The 17,816-nt window shown below is 43.0% G+C and overlaps 1 long non-coding RNA gene across 1 annotated transcript in view; it reads left to right on the top strand.

Moving 5' to 3' along the window:
- Positions 1 to 461: 461 nt before the first annotated feature.
- LOC122793250 overlaps positions 462 to 17,816 on the top strand; it is a 241,333-nt gene continuing 223,978 nt past the window's right edge. Inside the window, exon 1 of the long non-coding RNA XR_006363455.1 lies at positions 462 to 526. This is a non-coding gene — a long non-coding RNA (uncharacterized LOC122793250). The remainder of the gene's footprint in view (positions 527 to 17,816) is intronic.

The following is a 17,816-nucleotide window of genomic DNA, read 5'->3' as shown; positions in this document are numbered from 1 at the left end:
AAGATCTGAGGTAACTCAAGGTGCATCATGGGATAGGGACTTGGCTTCGAGCTGTCTGAAGACCTCAAGCTTTGTAGTAGGCTGACTCGGAGCCGAGTATCGGCTTCGAACTCATCTGTAAGAATGAAGGCGAGATGAACAACTCACATGGAATGTTTTGGTGAGTACATAACTTTTTCTTTTTTTTGTTACCTTAACCATATATCACACATTGGTGATGGCTGTCTGGTATTGTACTTTCTTCAGCATGTCCTGTTAAGTTAGGGCTTTACAGTGAAGTTGTATGCACAAGATAATATAGAGAATAGTTTTAAAGCAAATAGAAAGTAAAGTTGATTTGTGCGATGATATTGGAAAACTGATTTGATTGTGCAATTCACAAGTAAAGGAAGTTAGGTAATGATGATGTTTAAAAGAAAAGGCATTATTCAGGAAAATACATTTTATTTTGAAATTTTTATTTCAACAGTTCATAGCCACAAGCACAAACGCCCTAGAGATGAAAGTGGGGAAGCTTCTTTAAAAGGTATGCTTTCAATCTTGATATCAGTGTGCAGTTTGCATTCATTTGTAATGTTGCTTAAATGAAAAGATAAATGTTTATCATTCCCACTGCTGCAGTAGAAACTTATGCTAAATTGGGTCTGTCTTGTCCAGGGCACAGCTTGTCAGCTTAACAAACCTTTGACTCTCGCCCACCATTCCAGTCTGACTCGGCTCCGACTCTGCTTATTACAAAGCTCAAAGTCTCTTTTAGTTGGCTCGTGGCTAGGTAGGTATCTCATAGTGCACTAGTACAATCCCCAGATGTCGTTTGCCACGTCTACGAGTTTAAAAGTGCTTCTTGCTTGGCCGTGGCTAAGTTTCAACTTTTTTTTCATATCACTTTACTGTTTCTGTAGCTAGTTATCTTATTACTAGATAGTGCTTATTAGTGTTAGTAGTGTTTAGAATAGTTTAGAAGTGGTTTTACTCATTAAATTAGTTGGTTTGAGAACTGGTTGGCCGTTGGCCCTTGTTCTCCCTTGGTATCCTCTCTGCTACCTTCTTATTAATATTGATATTTCTTAGGTCCGCGGCTTTTTAGGACCTTGTATTCTAGCCTTATTGTGTATATCTATTGTGTGCAGTGTTTTGCTAGTCTTGTTACAGAGTTTTCTCTGCGAGTCCGCTTTTAGGGCCTTTTTCTTCTTCTTAACTTTACAAAAGTTAAGCTTGCGTGCAGTGTTTGCTTGTTTCCTTGACTGCTATTAGTTTCTGTCCTTTTTCTACAACTTAACCTATGTAGCTAGGTCTGTTTAAGTTGGAGGATCTAGTCCTCTCCGATTTCCATATTTTCCTCAGGGCTAGACCCATTTAAGGTAGCGGACAAAGTCCTCTGTACTCTATCTCTTTTTTGTGCATGTGCTTGTAAGGGCTAGGCCCATTTAAGTTAGAGGACCTAGTCCTTGTTGTGTTTGTTGCATACTGCTTTTTTACATAGCTTTCCAACATGTCTAAAGAGTCCAAAGACCACAAACCTTCGGGTTTCAAAAAATGTATAAAGTGCTCCCAGGAGATGTCAATTATGGATAGCCATAGTAATTGTGTATATTGTCTCGGAGCCATTCATATGCAGGAAACTTGTTTATTCTGGCATTCCTTTATCTCCAGAGTTCTCCAGGAGCGGAAGAACAAGTTAATTTTGAAAGGTCTCCTCAAGCCTTCCTTCAAGGAAAAATTAGCAAGTTCTTCATCATCCAGATCACATTCTTAAAAAAATGAGAAGGTTAAGTCGGCCAAGAGGCATTCTCTGGTGCCGACTAGTGTATCGGAACCTCCTCAGAAACAATCTTAACTTGATAAGACTTTTGTCTCCTCTGCTCCACTGTCCTTAGAGCCGGTCGAAGTTGTGGATGTTGACACGTCAGTGTTGGCCCCAAGCCTTTCGGAGCCGACTACTGAAAAATTACATCGGAGCTGCTCCAAAGATCCCTTGCTGGTCTCCCCAACCTTAAGATCTCCAATTTTACAGAGATCCAGATCGCCTACCCTGTCATCCAGATCCTCCAAGAGCCTGTCAGAGGAAGATGTGGAGAGACTAGTGGCTTAGACTCCTGAAGTTATCTGCCTTGCCCAAATTGTTGTTGGCTCTGACCCAGTCAGTTCTGGAGCCACCCAAGTCTATCCTCCCTGTTGTGGTTCTTCCTTCGAGCTGTGTCTGGCCTTTGGAGCTGAGTATTCAGTGCCATCTGTTGTGGAACCCTCGGTTCCAGCTCCCCTTGTGGCTGTCTCAGAGCTGAGTTCCACTCCGACACCTTCAGTGCCGTCAGTGGTGTCTAGGAGCCAAAGCTCCCCGGTCGGCCCTGACAGGGACACTTGGACATGAACCTCCTCTGTTCCGAGTCTCCCTCTCGCCAAGGCCGGCTAGGGTGAGCTCGGACCCTACATCCATCTCAGAGCAGGTCAGTTTGGAGGCAATGGCTACCTCCATTTCCTCAGAACCGGGGCTGTCTTCGGAGCCAGAGAGATCTGTTTTCGAGATGATGATTGTGTTGTCTTGGTCATCAGCTCCACGCAAGGGTACCGACACTCTTTCCCCTCAAGCACCGACCTCGGTCTCAGCACCTACTCTCTCTTGAAAGCAGAGACCTGCAGCCTCAGGAGCCCCCATTAGGTGGCCCCCAGTCTTCCAAGACCTCCCCAGAGTACCCTTCTGAGGAGCCCCCTTGGAAGAGGACATGCAAGAGAAAGCATGTAGACTCCACGAATGAGTCCTTCGCTTCAGACACTGACCTCGATAAGTCAGAAGGGTTCCCCCAAGTCGTCCTCTGTCTCCTTTTTAGACATGTTAGAGATTCTTAAGCAGAGTGGTGGCTGGCCCACTGTCACCCCTTCTGATGAGGAGTCTGTAACTGAAGGCTTTGGGGTCTCAACCTTCAGCCTCCTGGGTGTCTCCACCTTTTGATGAACTTTTAGACCTGGTTAGTCAGAAGGTGTGGGAGACTCCTAATGTCATGGATCCAGTTTATTTATTTATTTATTTATTTTATTTTATTTTTTATTTTACATTTGTTAACCGGGCTAGTCCAACTGGATACATGTCCATTTTCAGTGGAGGCCCGAGGAGAAAAGCTCCACTATCTAATGTAAAACAATAAACATACATTCAAGGTTCATAGACAGTATAAATTACAATTAATACAGGCATTAGAAAATAGATAGGGAATTTAACATACATCATATATAGTGAATGTGACACACATCAAAAAAAGGCATTTAGTCAAGTTTTGCAGTAAGAAAATGCTTGAACTGTAAAATTTTTCAGTAAATGAATATAGAATAAAGACAAAGGTAATAATGTGGATTGAAGGTTAAAAGAAGAGTAAGAAAATAAATATTTTGTATTTCATAGAGACAATTTTATTTGTAGAAATTAAAAGCAATTTAGAAATAGATATGGTAGATGATGCAGAGGGTGTAGGAGACTGTAGGAGGTATGTGCTTAGGTAGGGAAATTGCATGAGCAAAGCCAGTGATTGGTTAGAAAATGTTTTAGTTGGGTTTTAAATAGTGTGATAGAAGTTTGGGCTGTAAGGTCAGGAGGAAGTTGATTCCAAACTTTACCAACAGAGTTGGAAAATATAGAGTCGCCTGCTGTGTTCTTTGCTTGAAAAGTTTGGATCAGTAATTTATTGGAGGATCTTAGGGTTTTTAGGTTATTATAGGGTTTTATCAGGGTAGAGAGCATAGGAATGTTTTCAGGGTGGTGAAGGGCTTTATGGGCAATTGAAAGTTGGTAGTATTGAATTAGGTGAGGTAACTCAAGCCACCCTAGGTTATGGAGGTTCAGGCAGTGATGTGTTTTATATGGAGAGGCAGTGGCAAATTTGGCAATGTTGCAGTAGGCTATTGTAAGCCTATTGATGTTGTGTTTAGAAAGATTAGTATAAATCGGGGATGCATATAGTAGGGTAGAGAGAAGATATGTTCTGGCTATGGTAGTTCTTGCTTCAGGTGTTAAGAAAGATTTGATTCTGTAGAGAGAACCTAATTTTCTATTAGTTGCTTTTATGATAGAGTTAATATGTACATCGAATTTAAGTAAGTTGTCAATAGTAACTCCTAAAAGTTTGGTTGTTAGGTCGGGAGAGATAAGTGTGCCATTGTTAGAAGTGAGTGTGAAACTAATAGTGGGAGACAGGTGTGTAGGAGAAAAGAGGAGCAGTTTAGTTTTTTTTAGGGTTTAAGAGAAGGCAGTGATTGGAGAACCATTGTTCGATGGTGGTAAAAGTTTTTTGAGTAAGTGAGTGGAGGTCAGCTTGTGTTGTGGCAGAGCAGATGATGGTGGTGTCATCGGCGTACTGAATACAAGTAGTTAAAGGGGTGGCAAGATTCAGGTCATTAATAAAGATGGAAAATAAAAGTGGACCTAGGATAGACCCCTGGGGTACTCCTAAAGTGGTGGAGAGAAGTTCAGAAAGATTGTGGTTCCATAACACAGCTTGTTTCCGATTCTGGAGATAGGAAGTGAACCAATTCAGAGCCAGATCATTGAGAGACAGAGATTTTAGGCAGTGAAGGAGGAGTTGGTGGTTCACCATGTCAAAGGCTTTTGACAGGTCAACAAAGAATGCCGATGAAAGAAGATTGTTATTACGGTTTATATTAATAGAGTCTATGAAGGATAATAAGGCTGTGGTTGTGCTGTGGTAGGGACGAAAGCCATGTTGGCAAGTAGCTAGGAGATTATTAGATAGGAGGTGATTTAAAAGCTGCTTGTGGATGCATTTTTCCATTATTTTAGCAATAGGAGATAGCAGTGCTATAGGGCGGTAGTTTGAGTATTCATATGAGTCACCCCCTTTGAAGAGAGGGATGATGTGGGAGATTTTCCAGAGTGAGGGTATAGTACTTTCTTTTATGGTTCTGTTGATTAGAATTGAGATGGGGTAGGCAATAGCTTTAGCACCTAGCTGGAGATATTCAGCTGGCAATTTGTCAGCTGAGGGGGTTGAGGGTTTGAGTTTCTGAAGTAAGTGTAGAATATAGGAGGTGGGTATGGGTTTAAGCAGAAATGGAGGTGGAGTGCAGCTAGTGTTCCCTAGTAATGAGGGGTCGGGGCTTTGTTGGTTGGCTAGTTTAAGTATGGTAGATGTAAAGAAGTTATTGAATGCATTAGCTGTTTGTAGTGGGGAGTCGGGGCAGGAGCCGAGTGGGTTTGGAGTTTTGACTTTGCCAGGGGATAGTAGTGAGTTAATTGATTTCCAAAATTTTTGTGGTTGGTGGTGGGATGATTGCTGTAGATGGGTATAATAGTTCTTTTTATCTTCTATGATAGCAAGCTTAGTCAAGTTCCTTTTTTGTTTGAAGGTAATGTGATCAAAAGAGTCTTTGGTGGTTCGCCATTTGGTCCAGGTTTTATTCCTACTAAGGATAAGTTGTTTGGTATTGGTTGAAAGCCATGGAGCGGTTGTAGATTTCATTCGTATAGAACGGGTGGGGGCATGGTGATTGAGAATAGTAAGAAAGGTATCATTAAAGTGGTTAACAGCTTCATCTATAGGGAGAGTTTTTAGAGATGACCAGTTGATTAGGCTGAGTTCATTTTGAAACTGTTGAAGGTTAAAGTTTTTTGTTGCGAGATAAGTTGGGGGTGTTGTTAGATGAGTTTTGTGCCTAATGATGTATGTAAGAGAGTGGTCACTAAGATCGTCAGGGAGGGTACCTGTTGTATACTTTTGTTGGGTATTATTGGTTAAGATCCAGTCGAGTATGGATTCTTTGTTATTGATTTTATTTGTTCTAGTTGTGGAGTTAATGATTTGCTGAAATCCATGTAAGTTTATAATGGTTGAAGGATAAGCTTGTTTGCATAAGTTCCAGTCAATATTAACGTCGCCTAGCAGTATTGTTTCTTGAAGGAGATTTATTGAAAACCAGCTTAGTAGGTCTTCCAATATGGGGGGATTGTTGCCTGGGGGAAGATATGTGCAGATGATATTAATAGTTTTGTGAGCGTTTAAGGAGAGTTTGGAAATAATTAGTTCAACATTTGGGTCTTGTGGTGGGGTAAGGGTTGATTTGCTTATTTCCAGTCCTGTTTTGAAAAGTATAGCTACTCCTCCCCCTTTTTTATTAAGACAGTCTTGTCTTAGGATATTATAGCCAGGGGGGATAATTTCGTTATCTTTTATTGTGGGTTTGAGCCAGGTTTCAGTAAGACAGAGAATGTCATACTGCTGGACTTCGAGTAGGGCATGAAGAGCAGGAAGTTTATTACATATGCTTTGGATGTTTAGATGAGCTATTGTAAGAGATTTGGGATGTTTAGTTTGTGGTGCAGACATGGGATTCAATGTTTGGGAATTATGGGGTGGTATGTCTGTGTTAGGGCCTGGGTTGGGGTGGATGTCCCCATAAATTAATGATAAACCATGATAATGGTTAGTTAGTGGAGGGGGTTTAATGCAGTACCAGTGTTTTTGTGACTTGAAGAATAAGGTATTTGATGTGTGAGAGCCTATGATATTTAGGTTCAAGATAAGAGTTGCTGTATATGGGACAGCTGAGGTTTGTAAGTATGGTTGTGGGGGTAGCTAAGGTATGTTTGTGTGGAGTACACAAGGTTGAATATAAAGGTTGCTCATAGTAGGTTATGAGGTAGGTGGAGGTAAGAATAGTTAAAAGAGTCAGTAGTAGGAGAGGAAGGTGAGTGTAGAACATGATGAGGTGAGTGGGGATTGAATAAAATAGGTCTATGTGTGGAGAGGGACAAGTGAAATATGGGGGGAGTCAGCTATGTATTGGGTGAAGAGAAGACTCTATCCTGATTGGGTAGGGGATGTGGTGGGTGTGGTCTTGTGGGGATAAATGTAGAGGTCCTAGGGGCGGGTGGAATTTGGGGGCAGGGAGGGGAGCGGGCAGAGCCAAAGGAGTAGGGAATTGCAGAGAGGAAACAATCAGGCAGGTATAAAAACTGCAGGTAAGTTAAAATTGGTAGTATGAATATAAGAAGATTTAGGGTATGTTATAGACAGGGTTATAGTAGGAAGGTACAGATCCAAGTAGGGGGCTAGAAACAGTAAGTTGGGCAGAGGTTCAGAGGAGAGTAAAGGGCCTCGTAGAAGGCAGAGTTGTAGAAGCAGGTAAGAACTGGGAAAAAGTAAGATAGAGATAGGAATAGTAGTAAGAAAGTCAGTAGAACTCAAAGGAGTAAAGGTAGGAAGTCTAATGATGTTATTAACAGAATAGGAATGGGGTCCGGTAAGCAAGATATAGAGGACTGTTGCTGGCTGCTGGTAGTCCTGGGCAGGTAGGTAGGCTAGGTACAGAGGTTAAGTAATTCAGGGACCAAATATATCATAAACCTACTTAGGCAGTCTTTTAGTTTAATATCAGTTGTTCCCCGACAAGAAATCCTGTATTGGGATAAAGTGGGCACAGTTCAGGTCCTCATGTAGGGCAGAGCTTCTTTTCTCTGGTATGGTTGGGTCCCGAGTGAAGGGTAGTATAAATCTAGGAAAGAGAGTGAGATGGTGAGGAGAGAGAAGAGAGGATAAGGAGACTTTAATAAGCTATAAATAAACGTGAATTACATTGTTTGATAACACATTTCTGTTTTACACATGATTTTCATGCTACAACAATGCTAAAAGCTTCGTAAAGTGACTAATTATATACACAGAATAAAATATCTGTAGAATAAGTCAAATGATAAATCGCAGTGTAGACATCTGCAGGGTACAGCGAATAACAAGCCACAAAAGGCGCCAAAACTAGAGCGTGCGCCACAGCCCTTACAAAAATAATCTGTAATGAGGCAGTAAAGTAGCCAAATGGTTAGCGGGTTCACACACACTCAAAATAACTAGGAAATATACAGTAAAACACCCACTGGAAGAGGCACATATGTACTTAACTATTATTTAGTCTAGTTCAGCACAGAAATATTGGAATGGCTGTTGTGTCGCGTAAAACACATAGAAGAGGCTCTTATATAAAGTATTGTTTAGTCTACTCCAACAAAGAAGCGTGGAAACGCTAAACTAGGGTTCCGCTATATAATAAAGACCTATCGCATAAAGGCAGACTTGCAACATATACAGTAAACCTTTTCTGGGAATGTAATACTTATTCAGTACATATCCAAAATGGACAAAATAGATTCTAGGCTTGTAAGCACTGGTACAGTAATATTGCTACTAGAGTTAGCATTCAAACCCTAAAAGACACAGCGTAGCAAAAATCATACTAACTCCGACGCTGTAATCAGTGTAGCGTAGTGCAGACAAACAGCTTGGTTTAAACCAGACTTTCAGATATATCCGAAAACTGATACTAGTCAGTTACCAGAAGACCCAATAAATTTCTGTCTGCCCCTAAAGAGAAAGATTTTTATGTTCAAAGGCGTGCCTGTAGATGCTATGGTGGTGGCAGGGGCCACTAAGAAGGAGCTAGCGGAGACTTCTTCATCTGTTCATCCACCAAATAAGGAGTCTCGAACGATCTTTTCTTCATCGGCTTTTACACTGAGATCGCTGAACTATCTAACACAATTTACGAGGCTTCAAAGAGATCTCCTCAAGGAGTTAGGAGATCCTCTTCAAGGTACATCTACTGAAGGAGTCCCCGAGAAGGTGTCTGCTCAGCTGTACACCTTAAATTCCATTGTGAACTCCTCCATGAGGCTGATCCCTTATGCACCCGACAAAGTGAGCAAGGTAGCAGGTTCTTGAGTTTCCTTTATGTGACACTCCTGGATGCACTTATGTAATTTTGCGGAGCCGTTCAAGTCTACCTTTACCAACGCCCCTTTTGACGGTTCTTCATTGTTTGGACCTAAGGTAAAATATACACTCACCAGGTGCGAACAAGAAGGGAAAACTCTAGTTTCCATTGGAGTACGTTTAGCTGTCCCCTCTAGACCATATCCTAAGGGTCAAAGAGGTGGTATGATGTGATTAAAGAAGTCCCAGAAATTTTTCCCGGATGCACAGGTGACTCCTCCTTCAGAGGCAGAGGAGGAGGAGCTAATGGTAGACGTTGCCCTAGAGGCAGGGGGGTCCTCAAAACCAGGGTGTCCACGATTCATTTCGTGGCCATCCCCATCAGCGCTGCTGATGTGGGGCCTGGCTGTGCTTTTCTGGAGCCAGTCAGGGGTTGCATATCTTTGCATCTAAAAGCCTGGCTAAACATTACCCAAGACAAATTGGTACAAAGAATAATCACCAGAGGTTACTCCATACCCTTTTCTCTTCCACGTCAAACTCTCAAGAAGATCCCAGATGTTCCACCGAATCACAGTGATCATGCAACTGTAGAAGTGCAAAAGTTGCTTGCAAAGAGTCATCCAAACCTTCCCCGCAGACCAGATAGGATTCAGAACTAACTCCAGATTCTTTTTAGTGCCCAAACATACAGGAGACTGGGGACCCATATTGGAATGCAGCAAACTAAACAAATCCATAAAGAAGGCCAATGTTCTGGATGGTTACTCTGCAGTCTATACTCCCTCTGTTAGGGGAAAGACAATTGGGTGTGCTCCATAGACCTCCCAAGATGCATACTACCATATAAAAATGGACAGAGCATTGAGGATCAACTTACACTTCCAGCTGGGAGCTAGTCACTGCCAATTTCGTGCTCTGCCCTTTGGACTCACCACTGCCCCCAGGGTGTTCACCAAATGTATAGTAGTAGTGACAGCTCATCTGAGGCATCTAGGATTCCAAGTGTTTCCGTACCTGGATGACTGGCTCCTGATCATCACCACCAGGCATCTGCTCCTACAAACTAGAGATTCCACGATCCAGCTTTGTTCCCAGTTGGGGGAATACAATAAATTGGGAAAAGTCTGCCTTGTCACCCTCTCAATTTGTGACTTTTGTAGGCACAGAAATAGACACAGTCACCATTTTAGCTCTTCTCCCTGCAGAAAGAGTGTAGAACCTCAGACAACAAATTATCCGTCGTCTTCCTCTACAGAAAGTCAAGGCAAAGACAGTGTTGAAACTCTTAGGGACCATGGCCTCCACCATAACGTTAGTCCCTCTAGCCAGATTACATATGCAAATTCTGCAATAGCTTCTATCGTCCCGGTGGTCCTTTCAACAACTGCCTCTGTCTCACCATATCATCATAACATAGTCTTGCAAAAAGGACCTTCGTTGGTGGATTCAACCTGACCAACTATCAGGCACTCCATTGCTTCCTTGCCAACCCATTGCTACTGTGACCACGAATGCCTCACAGATAATATAGGCAGGACTGTCCAAGGCACATGGCAAGATCCCAAGGCTCACCTGAATATCAATGTTCTAGAGATGAGAGCAGTGCTTCTAGCGTTGCAAGCACTTCACGACTTTCTTCCTCTATGGACAGTAGCAATCCAATCAGACATGTTAGTGGTATGGTATCTCAACAAACAAGGAGGAACCAGATCTTACCCCCTTTGTCGAGAGGCCCTTCGTGTTTGGGAGTGGGCATTTTCTTCCCAACGCTTTCAGGTGGCAACGAACATCTTAGGGACAACCAATGCGATAGCCAGTAAACTCAGCAAGGCAATCTTGATGCCTCACGAGTGGTCTCTAAATCAGGAAGTAGCAGAACAGATCTTCTGCAAATGGGGACAGTTTTGCTTAGATCTCTTCGCCAGTCCGATTAACTCTAAATGCAGCAGCTACTTTTCCCTTATCCTCCCTCTGTGGGAGCCACCGAGAGATGCACTTGTTCACAATTGGCCCACGGGACTCCTTTATGCTTTCCCTCCCTTTCCTCTCATATCCAAAGTGATTCAGAAAGCAAAGCTATTGGGAAGCAAAATGATTCTCATCACTTCTTACTTGCCTTGCAAGATTTGGTTCCCCTTTCGCGTGCATCATCTATTAGATGATCCATGGGCTCTGAACCCAGTGCCAGACCTCTTGACACACATGTCAGGCTCCCTTCACCCCTGCCTCCACACTCTCAGCTTGACAGCATGGATGCTGCAATTCCATCCCTAGTCAGGCTTCATGATTTTTGACCTGCTGTGACCCACAGGGAATTACGGTTCTACCTTCACAGGACTAAGGAACTCAGAAAATCAGACCAATTATTCGTATCCTTTTCTGATTCTAGACTAGGTCTGCCAGTCTTTAAAATGATTCTATCAAACTGAATTTCGAGCTGTATTTCCTTCATTTAATCATCCAATGGAAAAACTCTTACCGTTCAAGGTTAAGGCTCATTCTACACGATCCCACTCTACATCTCCTGCCTTCCAATTCAGAGCTCCAATTGACAGTTTTTGCGCAGCAGCAACTTGGGCTGCCCCTCATAACTTTATTACTCATTGCAAAATTGGACCTGACCTCAAGGGGTAAATCCTCCTTTGGTTCCACGGTACTCAGGAGTATTTTTCGTGAGCCACCCAAGAATAAGGTGCTAGCGACGCTGTCCCATATGTAAGAATGAAGGTGAGATAGGACTACAGAAGATAAAGAAGTTGTGTACTCACCTTAACGTTCCATGGAAGGATCTGGGGACAGGCTAGTCTTACCTTGGAAGGGTGGAGACCGTTCCTTCTTGTTGTTCTTTCCGGATAACCTTAGTTCTGTCTATCTATAGTTTAGCAGCAAACAAGATCTGGGGATTGTACTAGTGCACTATGGGATACCTACCTAGCCACGAGCCAACTAAGAGACTTTGAACTTTGTAATAGGCCAAGTCGGAGCCAGGAATCAGCTCTGAACCCATATGTTAGAATGAAGGGCAAGATGGACTACAAACATGGAACGTTATGGTGAGTACATAACTTCTTTTTTATCTTAGTTTTATGTCCTGAAAAGACTTGAAGTTGTCTCAAAATGTTCCACAAAACTACAATGTCCTTTTCTGGATTTATCTGTTAAAAAAATTGTCTGCAAATAAAGCCAACTTTTCTTCATTAGCATGTCAATTATATCCTTGAATTTCTGAGTCCCTTATTTTTGTTGGCAGTTACTCTAAATATAATGCCAATAGAAAAAGGAAAAGTGGACACCCCTGTCTGGTTCCTCTGTTCAAACACACCTTACAAGAGAGGAACCCTCCCCTTAATTCTTGCTTGTTATCCTTCATGTGCTTCTTTGCTCTACTTGTAAAATCCCTGCTTAGTGTGTTGAATGCTTTCTCTGCATCAAGACCCATCAACAGTAGCAGTATTTTCATACATTCTGCTTCTAAATTTCCCCTGTGGAAAATGCACCATCTTCAGCTTGATGGTGGAACAATCTACTGATTTCAGCCTGGGACCTTCATCCTACCACAAAAGCTGTCACAGCAGGCTGGTAGTTTCCTACAATGACAGGTGGGTGACTCTTTTCTGGTCATAGCTGGTTCCACCAACTACTCATCTTTTTCCTCAGAACCATCTAGTGTTGTTCATCCAACCAACTTGGATTGAGGGGTGAGTAGCCATTTTCTCTGCAGTTGTTGGGGTCCCCTTGGTGGCCAAAGGAGCATCCATGTTCTCCTGGGAGAAGAGACAGGGAATGGGTCTTTGCTTAGCCAGTATGTTTTGCCCATCCCTGGGATACCTGTTGCTGGCAGTACTATCTGTCTCAGCATTCATTTCAGAAAGATACAGGAATATCTGACGTCTGTGTCAGTTTCTCTGAACAGGAATAATTTATTCAGCTTTGCTCAGGCTATTATGCAGGCTGTTGACCATTCTCATAAGATGGTTTCTGGTAAAAGGAGAAGGGGTTCTTCATTCCCTGAATATTCAAGGCTTGGAATCTGTAGTGGAATGTGAAGGTATAGATGTATTTTTCCCCTCAGTATTCTGATTCGGATGCTGAGCAGTGTGTGCAATCTGAAACTGTCTGAGGGAGTCACATTTTTTCCAGAATGTCGTAGTCTTTTAATCTGGTCAGCACTGAGGTTTGTCAGTCCCTTAAAAAATGCAGTGAATTGCTACAAAAGGAATTCCTAGAACAATAACCCATCTGCCAGTGCTCTCAGCATTGGAGGATGTTTTTCACAGCCTGTGTTTTTTTCCTCGACAGTCAACCAGTTGCCTTTAAGAAAGCCGATTAAATGTAAAAACTTAGTCTCCACTAACCCCTTTCCTGACTCAGCAGTTATAGCGCAAGTTAATCCTGCTGGTGCTAAGCATTTTTGGGGGCAAAATCTACATTTCTTTGACTTCAGTTTTTAGAAGTCTGAGTTGTCAAGCACGCATGTAAAAGTTTATACTGATTAGTTGTGAAAGTATGTGGAATATTTTAGCTGCATTTTCTGCGTATGGAAAAATCTGCTTTGTTTAGTCTAGTTTTTTTCAATTTTTCAGATCACTACTCATTGCTTAAAGTGTGTTTATGACTCTGTAAATACTTCTGGGGCTGTTGCCACTTTTACTGTTTGCCACTTTTACTGTTTGCCTGGCAGGGTTCTCCCATCTTCCCAGAAAATGTCCAAGATAAAATTTTGAATTCTATTTTAAGTAGTGATTTACCTTTTTGCACCCTCTGTTGCAGAGGTTATCAGAACATGCAATGCAAGGGAGAAGCTGATTCAGAGACGCTCTCACATTTTTAGGTCCTCCTTTAAATTTTCCAAGGGGTTTTTCTTGTCCCTCGTCCAGTTTTGGCAGGAAATAAAATTAATAGTCTAAACAGAATGCTGGTCAGCAAATGTTTAAAAAGCAGTGGTAGGGAGGTTCCCTCAAGAAAGGTAGACCCCCTTCCTCTCCACCAAATCAGAGGTTAGTCAAATAAGGCAAAATGTCTAATGGATCTTGTGTCCCCCTCCCACCCTGGCAGTCGATTAACCCTTCCAGAACATCTAAATCTCCCTTTCTCTCTTTGGCAAGAGATTTCTTTGGTCAGATATGCTCTGAAATTCATCCAGCTATGATACAGATTGCAGTGGGAGAAAATTTTTCATTCCATGGGATTCTTCATCATCTGCCTGATCAGTCCACCCACCCCCTTCCCTCTTGTTCTACATCACATGGTGTCTCGGAGGTAACGGAAGTAGTTCCTTCTCAGTTAGCAAAAGTATTTGTTAATTTTTTTGGCACTAAAAATATTCTTTTAACGGATATTGTGTTATGAGTTCCAAGCTCTTATGGTGGGTCAACAATATCTCTTTTTTTCGAGAGAGACAGGATTTCGTAGATCTTCTTCCTATCCATCGCTGATGGGTTCGGTTCCGAGCCCTTGGAACCGAGTCAGCCTTGTACCAAGCTTGCATGCACCAAAACCTACCGAACTAAGCTGCTACCCACAATGCCTTTCACTCAGTTACCTCAGATCTTGTTTGTCTTGCAGCCATATAGCAGCGTTTCACCGAGCTGTCCAACTAAGTGTTATATTTTTCAAAAATGTATAAATATTTGTGATTTTTTTTTCCTGTCAGTTTGCTAATCTATCTCTGTTTACTTACTCAGCCCTACCCACAGGTATTTCTTTGTGTACCATTGTTGGTATTGACCCTTTTACCCTTGTGGTATTCCCAATACCATTGTTGGTATTTTCCTCTCTTTCTCTCTCTCTTCACTTTCTTCTACTTTAGTGTATGTGTGTGTCTCCTGTTATGTCAGAAAAGAAAGGGGCTACTGGTTTTAAACACTGTTCTTCTTGCAGTTATAATCTCCTGAATAGTGATTTACATGAAGAGTGTGTGTGTATTGTTTGGGGATGTCCTTCAAGAATGCAACTTCAGTCATAACATGTGGGTTGTCCTGCCTCAGGCAGCCCTCGGTCGGCCGGATTCCAAAGTCTGGGTCCGACGTCGGCTGATGTAGCATTTTTCTCCTACGTCAGAGCGGCTGGAGTACATAAGCATCAGCCGACGCCATTTTCTTCAGTCTTTCTTGCCGCGCGGTGCCCAAAGCAGAAGCAGTTCGCAAGTGCCGGTCGGTCAGCTCCTGTATTCTACGATACCGAAGTCATCAAAAAAGCTAAGTACCCCGTTGGGGACCTTTTCTTGCCTCAGCCGATGTCAGAAATTACTGAAAAAGTTAACAATTGTCTTTCTTGTGGTAAGCAAATACCTCATAAGGATTTCCACTCTTACTGCCTCCCTTGCCTGGGCCCAGACCATGACGTCTCGGCCTGTGTAGCCTGTGCTCGCTTCAACAAGCGCACTCTCAGGCGCCGGGCGGAGTTCGCTGAAGATTTTTTCGGCGATAATTTTGCTTACACCATGCCGTCGGATCTTCCGACATCGCAAGCTCCCAAAAAGTGAAAAGACCGGGACCGACATCCTCGGCCCGTGTCTACCACCGACTCCACGCCAAAACCTACCGCGAGTGATCCGGTTCCTTCTGAGACGGTCTCTCCACCGCTCCGAACCGAAGACACCGCATTACCGACGACTCCGATTCCAGACATTACTCCGACGCCAGTTATAGATTTTCCTCCGGATACCGAAACCGAGGAAATGGCCGAGACCATTGCTGTAGACAAGGTCACTCCTGCACGTGGAGCTGCCAGGCCTCCAATGGCCATGTCTATTAAGGCCTACACTAGGGCTAAGGCAGCCAGCAAAACAAAGCATATTACTTCTAAATCCTTACCTCAGCCGACTCCGGAGACACAAATTATGTCCATGGCTGCTGATTTAATTTCCATGACTAGAGGTTGACAGGCCCATCCTGAGAGTGCATCCCAGCCTCCTCCTGATAAAAGGCCCCGGGTTGAACCCTCTGACCCTACTCCTTCAGATGAAGATTCTGAGGGCTCTGTCCACTCTGATAGCCAGGAAGAGCTCTTCCAGACCTATGAGGACTCGGATGCAGAAGATTCCATCCCTTCGGCCTCCCCTCCTGAGGATATTTCTTTTGGGGAAGTTCTGCACACCATGAGGGAACATTTCAAGTGGCAAGGTCAGGATTATTCTGATTCTAGGAAACGCCTGAGGACTTTCCTTAAGAAGCCTCAGCACAGGCCCTTAGCTATTCCTCCTGTACTTGATGTTCTGGATGATTTGTATTCTGACTCTAGTGCTACCCCTGATTCTCTTCCTCCTGCTCCAGCCAAGCCAGACAGGTATTACAGGGTCCCAGAAACTCATTCCCATTTATTCAGGGCCCATACTGCTGATTTGGAAACTATTTCACAGGGGCCTAAAGGAGTTTCAGCCTCCACCTCTAAAAATCCTTTGCCATCCAACAGGGAAGCAAGGTCATTAGAGAGATGGGGCAAAAAGGTTTACACATCCACTACCTTATCTATGAGAGCTTTAAATTGCCTTTTTCATATGTTACAATATCAGGATTATCTCTTAGAAGATTTACAAAAAACATTAGCTTCTCCTGATCCTTTAGACAGGAAGACTTTGCAGGAAGCTGTACATAACACTCAGCAAGTAAGCAATCACTTCCTGCAGTGTGGATATGACGCACTGGAAGCTTCATGTAGGGCAGCTATGACAGGGGCAGTGATTCATAGACATGCTTGGTTAAAAGATCAACCTCTACCAGATCATGTAAAAGCAAAACTTCTGGATGCACCTTTGGAAAAGAACAAGCTTTTTGGTGCAAATGCTAAGGATGTGTTAAAGACCATTGAAGAAAAAGCAAAATCAGTTCAGACTGTGAAAGATTTCCTCCAGGTTCAACCCCCCAGATTCAGTAGGAATTGGCCTTCAAAAAACTGGTCCTTTCCTAATCCAGAAAAGTTTCAAAGGGGTAAGAACAGACGTGACCGAGGAAGAGGCCAATACAGAGGCCCCTACAGGGGACGACAATGGCAGCCAGGAAACCAAAGAAGTGACGCAGGGGTTTCACCTGCCCAACATCCACAAACTCAATGACTTTCCTCTTCTACCGCCTACCAGGGAACAACTAGAAGCTCCCTTGGGCGGGAAATTATCTCTGTTTGCAGAAAACTGGCACAGACTGACAAAGGACAAATGGATTTTGGACATTATAGACCGAGGGTACAGGTTTCATTTTCATACCTTACCAAGAAAACAAGGCATGCCAAACCTACCACAAAATCAGAGGGCAGAGGCTGTCAAGCAAATCACTCTGCTGACTCGAATGAAAGCAATAGAAAGAGTTCCACAACAAGAACAAGACCAGGGGTTTTACTCCAGACTGTTCCTTGTTCCAAGAAAAGAATCTCAATGGAGACCAATACTGGACTTGTCCGCATTAAACACCTTTCTCATAGTACCAAAGTTCAAAATGCTGACTCTACAGCAACTCCTTCCCATGCTGGGCAAGGAGTCGTGGCTGATTACTCTGGACCTCAAGGAGGCATACCTGCATGTCCCTATCAGACACAGCTGCAGAAGATACTTCAGATTTCTTGCAGGGCCAGAGCATTATCAATTATCTGCATTGCCATTTGGCTTATCTACTGCGCCCAGAGTATTTACAAAATGACTGGCTTCAGTAATTGCTCATTGCAGGCTCCAGGGTATACAAATTTACCCGTACCTGGATGACTGCCTCATACAAGCGGACGACAAATTGATGTTGACAAAAACCTGGATTATGTCATACGATTACTTCAAGCTCTGGGATACACAGTCAACTTCCAAAAGTCAAGACTGCAGCCATCCCAGCAAATAATCTTTTAGGAGCCAAACTAGACACAGCCTCTCAGATGGCTTACCTGACAGAAGACAAGCAAGAGAAGTTAACTCATTACTTCAAAGGTTTAGCAAAACTCACCCAGATGACTGCAAGGAGATTCCTACAGGCCCTGGGTTACATGGCATCCTGCATTCTACTGGTTACATTAGCAAAACTACACATGAGAAAGCTTCAATGGTACCTAAAAAGCATTTGGTCTCAACACAGCAACAACTTGGAGACAATCATACCACTCATTCCATGCCTACAAAAGGAATTCCTA

The sequence above is a fragment of the Protopterus annectens genome, chromosome 2.part0 (assembly GCF_019279795.1).
Source record: "Protopterus annectens isolate FY-2018-M chromosome 2.part0, PAN1.0, whole genome shotgun sequence".
Lineage (NCBI taxonomy): Eukaryota > Metazoa > Chordata > Ceratodontiformes > Protopteridae > Protopterus > Protopterus annectens.
Note: the sequence above shows the minus strand (reverse complement) of the source record. Positions and strands in the feature narration are given on the sequence as shown.